Source organism: Lactuca sativa, chromosome 4 (genome assembly GCF_002870075.4).
Source record: "Lactuca sativa cultivar Salinas chromosome 4, Lsat_Salinas_v11, whole genome shotgun sequence".
NCBI lineage: Eukaryota > Viridiplantae > Streptophyta > Magnoliopsida > Asterales > Asteraceae > Lactuca > Lactuca sativa.
The window spans coordinates 298,300,464-298,306,676 of record NC_056626.2 but is presented as its reverse complement, the minus strand read 5'-3'; positions in this window follow the sequence as shown (position 1 = coordinate 298,306,676).

Here is a 6,213-nt window from a genome sequence, read left to right as displayed (position 1 = left end):
ACACAATGAAATTGGACATAATTCATGATATCAATCTAATAGCCCAATCGCGGGTCCCGGTAAAATCCAAACTAACAAACCCAAAATTAGGGTTTTCTAAACCTTAATTAGGGTTTCTAGCCCAATCATAAAGCATCCCACTCAAAGATTAAGTGTTTAGGCCCATTAGGGTTCCACTAGATCGAGCACCACACACTGCCACCTTGGGCGGTGGTGGTCGGTGGCGGCTCACGGTGGTGGCAGAGGGTTTTCCGGCCATACAAACACTCATTCAACCTCATAATATCTGAAATCAAAAAATACACTCAACATCAAACCCATGAACACACCCACAGCCACCTCCCACAGTGGCTGGTGGCGAGGAGACAAGGCTGAAATGGCAACCACCATCGTTAGCTGCCATGGTGGTGCGCCCAATCCTCCGACCAACAATAATCACGAGTCCAACAACATCACATGAACCAAAATACGACCATAACCACAGCCATTAGTCACCATTTGAAGTTGGCAGCACCAAAGGCAACAGTACCGGCGGTTGAGGCCGACAATGGTAGCTGGGGCATACCCACGTCACACACACGTCGGAGGGATGAGAGAGGAGGAAGAATCAGATTTCAGCTAGCTTACCAAGGGTTTTCGGTCATTCATAACTCACAACGTCGTTCACAGCTCCATCGGAGGATTCCAGTGGTTCTTTTCGGCTTCGCACCTCGTCACCGGCAGCAGCATTGGGGCGGCGCTCAACGGTGGGGCAGCAGGCGGCACCTTCTCCTGATCGGAATAGTGAGGAGGAGGGATAGGTGGTGGCTGAAACTCACATGCGGCGGCTGAATGCTTATGCTAGGGCTCACGATACAACGAGGGAATAAACGGGTTTAATCCCGCATCCATTCAACTTATGCTCTTTTGTTCACTTCTAGCCCCTCCCCAACATTTCTTTTACAAATGAAATCCAATAGTTCCCTTTTAACCCCTGATTCCATAATTAATTACAATTTAGATCCAAACTTACCAATCACTTCAGAACTTATACTTTAACCCCCAACTTCTCAAATTGTACAATTAATTCCTCGAGACGAACACATTGCTAAACTATTCCGAATTTAGGGCTATTACTCATTTATTAATTTCATATATTGATTTATTTAATAAACGGAATGTTACATAAAATTTCCATGTCTAAGCTTTTAATTCCAAGAAAAGCGAAATGTATGTTGAGAAATGGTAAGTTGTGACTTTGTATACCAAGTTCACGTTTTAATGGATTCAAAATTAGAAGAAAAAGGTTAATTAATTAAGACATGAAAGACACGGATGGAAAATTTAAGATCGGTGATTATAGATTAGTATGAACTACGGAGTATTGAGTATTGGTTAAGAATATTCAAAATGGTATTAAATACAGAGCCAAATAGATACATGACAACATTGACACCTAAGAGAGTCTTTTAAATTACTTAGGTCTGTAAACGAACTGAACGTTAAGTGAACTGTTTGGCGAGAAGTTCGTTTATGTTCGATTATTTAGTAAATGAACGACATGAACACGAATTCTCTTTCGTTTAGTTAAACGAACGAACATTAACAATAATCTCGTTCGTTCAATTATGTACGTGAACGTTTATTTATGTTGCTTGTTTATGTTTATTTATATTCGTTCATATAAGTTCATTTTATGTTCACATATGTTTAATTGTATTTTATTACATTACTATATTATATGTTCAAATTAAGTTTATTTATCTTTTTTCATTTATGTTTGTTCGTTTATGCTCGTTTAGTGTGTTCATGAACATAAATGAACGAACATGAACAATGCAATTTGTTAAACGAACAAATATGAACAAGAAAACTTGTTCGTTTATACGTTCGTGTTCGTTCATTTGTTCAACTAACTTAAATGGATGAATATGAAAAAAATCATGTCCGTGTTCGTTCAATTCGTTTATAGTTTTAAAATTACATGATGAAATGTGAATTATAAAGTCAAAGTGTTGACATAGAGTAACATTTTGTTAGAATATAATGGTGCGTGTCTTTAATGACAAAGAAATATAAGTAAAAAAAATTTAGAAATGAATTATAGAATCGAGAAAGTATAGTGATGTCAAAAGGACAAATAAAGATATTGATATGCATAAGCTTAAGTGATAATGACAAAGCATGTTTATTATGAAATTTAAAGTGGTGTGATGGAAGAAAAGTTTGTTATTATTTGTGATAATAATAATGATAACAGAAAAAAAATGTTAAAAGGAAATTAGAAAAAAAATGGAAATTTGGAAAAGTATATGGTTAGACTAGAGTTTTTCACTATATTATGTATAACATTATATATCCTTTTTGTGATGTGTGTGTACTACAAATACACAAATGAGTGGTTAGGCTAGAATAGTCTTTTGTAATGATAATCGGAAGGTTGTATGATGATTGATGAGATCATATGCCTTCATATGGGATGATGGTTGGAAGTCTACAAACTCCCGATGGGATGATGGCTGGGAGCCTAAAGGCTCAATAGGATGATGGCTAGGAGCCTACAAGCTGATAGGATGATGGCTGATGATTATTGGTCCGGTGAGATGATGGTGAATGCCTACAAACCTAATAGGATGACGACATAACAGTGTTAGACCACGAGCCTATATGCCCGGTAGAATGGGGGTGTCACGATGAGAACGTGAACCTATAGTTGTATGTATTCTATGTGTGATGAAATATATGGTGCATTGAGGAATTTACTAAGATTTATGCTTACTCGTTTAAGATGTTTTTCAGACTTCTGATGATAAGGGCAAGGACACGTCGTGACTTTACTCGCATCTATATCATGTTATTGAGGATTCCGTTTTACTTTATGATTTTGTTTCATGATGTTTAAACTTAATGGATGATTATGTTTCTTTTTAAGAATATGATTGTGTTGTTTAAATTATATTAAAATAAAATTTGGTTGAGAATTTAGAAAGTTACATAAATGAGGACTAAATTAAAACATCAAACGTTTAATAAAAGGCCACTACGAATGGTCAAATCAATGATGACGACAACTACGACAATGCCTATTCCTTATCAAAAAAGTTGTGTTATCTTTTTATGTTTCGGGATGTAGTACTTTCATGTTTCTATATATATATATATATATATACTAGGTGTGAGACCCGTGTATTACACGGGTTAATTTAAAAAAAATTTAAACATTAAATTAAAGTGTAAATAGAAAATATTTTTAATATACAACTTTAAAATAAGAAATGAATAAACGTATTTATTGCAATTTAATATCATATATATGATATTTAATACGTTACATGTATAGTATATGACTTTAATTTTAAAAATTGAAACAAATTAAAAATTGACAAGTGGATAATATTTATTTCAAAAATACTATAAAATGACAAGTGTCAAAACTCATGAGAGATTAACATGTGGCAAAAAACCTTCATTTATTAAGGAGGATATATATATATATATATATATATATATATATATATATATATATATATATATATATATATATATATATATATATATATATATATAATTGGAGTTTTTTTAGTTTCTCTCGGTTTCTTTCCAATCCGATTTCCCCGATCTGGTTTCAATCCGGTTTGATAGGTTGGGATAACTTTTCGGTTTGAACCAATTTCAATCAAATCCGGTTTTAGCCTGGAACGGTTTTGAAACCACTTATAAACTAAGCCCATTTAAAACCGAAGAGGTTTTAAAACCGATTTGGTTTTTTTATATAAAAACTTGTCTAATTTCCCATATCCTCTTGCTGTTGGACCACTTATAAACTAAGCCCATTTAAATTTTGCGGGCCATTTCCTCTTATCACTCATATAGTCATATGTGTTGTTCTGATTTAAGCCACAAGGATTTTATCTCAACTTTAAGCCACAAGGATTATATCTTAACTAATTCACATTATAGACGACGAACACTAATATTTGGATGGAAACTGGTGGATGTTAGAAGAAGATGATGTCATGGTAGTGATTGATTGACAAATGCGTATCCCCAATAAATATGATGTTATATCTTGATGGTGAGATTACAATTATTGTTATTGTGTTCTTGCCTTTTTGGGAGAGAGAATATCTATCTCTTGTCAATTATAGAGTTTAGGGATGTTCAGAAAATGACCACTTATAACAAATTAACCAATAATTATAAAAAAAAAAAAAAAGGAATGCAAAGTTGATCATCCTCGGAACGGTTCAAATTGCAAAGTCAATTATCAGTTTCAAACATATTTATTTTGTGAAAAGCGAAGGTTTAAAACACTTTTTTTTTACAAAAAAGTACTTCAAAACTCTGAAAGTTTCGAACTACACTTTGCAATCTCAAAGTTGCTCATTAGTTTTGAAAAGAGTTGACGAGTTTCAAACTTGTTTTTCGTGTTGAATATCCATTAAAATGATATAAAATCACATGTTACTTTAAATTGACTAAGAAAAAAAATGAAAGGAGATGACAATATGGAGTTCACAACTGCTGTATAGTTCTAAAATAGCAAAGTTCAGAATATGACAGTCATTTTGGTATTTTGCTAAAGACAACTGAGGTAACTATTTATATTTATAAAATGTAATAATTTTTTGTAATTATCCCTGGAAATTGTAAGTGTTACTTTCATCAAATAACTTCTCATATAATTAGAACATCTCCAACTCACCCCAAAACATCTCCAACCCACCCCAAGATACTATTTGTTTTCTTCTATTTTCTCTTTCATTCTTCTCCTACCTTATCTCATTTCTTCCCTCATTTTTAGAGATATGAATAGTATTACCCCTTATATAGAATTAGTATTCATTTATCCAAATATAGGAATGAAGGTTCAGTTGTAGGTTTTAATGTATCGTTTGATATATATATATATATATATATATATATATATATATATATATATATATATATATATATATATAGTTTAGGTTTAATGGAAAACAAAAAACCTTAAAATACATAAGAAAAATACTTAGAGATCAGATCACAAATCTTTTTTTTTTTGACTTTATATTCTTTAAAACCGCACCTTTTTATATAAATTTGGTGCATTTTTTTTGGAAAAAAACAAAAATAATAAAAAATAATTTAAAAAAAATAAAAAAAATAAAAAAATAGATTTTTTAATTTTTTTCAGCAAATTGATAAAAAAAGCTGCTATTTTTAAGAATATAAAGTAAAAAAAAAAAAGATTTGTGATCTCTAAATATTTTTTTATGTATTTTTTTGATTTTTAAGGTTTTTTTGTTTTCCATATCACATTTCTCATATATATATATATATATATATATATATATATATATATATATATATATATATATATATATATATATATTATTAATTAGTTTTAATTTAAATATAATATTTACTATTTATAATATTTTGTTATATAATAAATTATATTAAATAATCATAAATATAAATTTTATTTTTATTAATCGAATTTATATAAAATTTTAAATAAATATTAAAACCATGAAATATGATAATGTATTTATTTATAAGTGTATAATAAATATAATCTTATTTATTTAATATTATTTTAATGAAAGTATATAGATTATATATTTGTTAAAACCAAATTAGTAGAAGGGATGTGTTTGACAATCTATATAAGTTGGAAGAATGGAATATTGAAATATACTATGAATATACTTTTTATGGTAAAAAACAGATGAAAAAATAAAATAGGGTTGAAGAGGAAACACACTTTATCTTATTTTTTTACTTAATTTTTTGGGAAAAACTGAACATGGGCTGAAGATTGTATTAGATAGCCATTTGTGCCATGATAGCATACTTCATGGTAATACATTACAAATGTGGTCCTAAGGCTACATTAAAGGCATAAATAATACATATTCCTCTAACACAAAACACATTATAGATAGGTCTGACAATTGGGTTGGGTTCGGGTTGGCAAGTCACAGAATGACGGGTTGGCGGGTCAGAAAACATAAACTCAACCCAACCCATATAATATATGACTGGTTCGGGTTGGCAAGTCACAGAATGATGGGTTCGGGTTGTTAAAAACTTCAACCCAACCCAACCCATATAACTCGTTTAAGTATATGGGTTCGTAGGTTCACAAGTAAGTAGGTCGAACCCAACCCATATAACTCGTTTAATAAATAAGCAATGCATTTTAAAAATGAGGTTTTTTCAATATAAAGTGATTAAACTAATTAACAA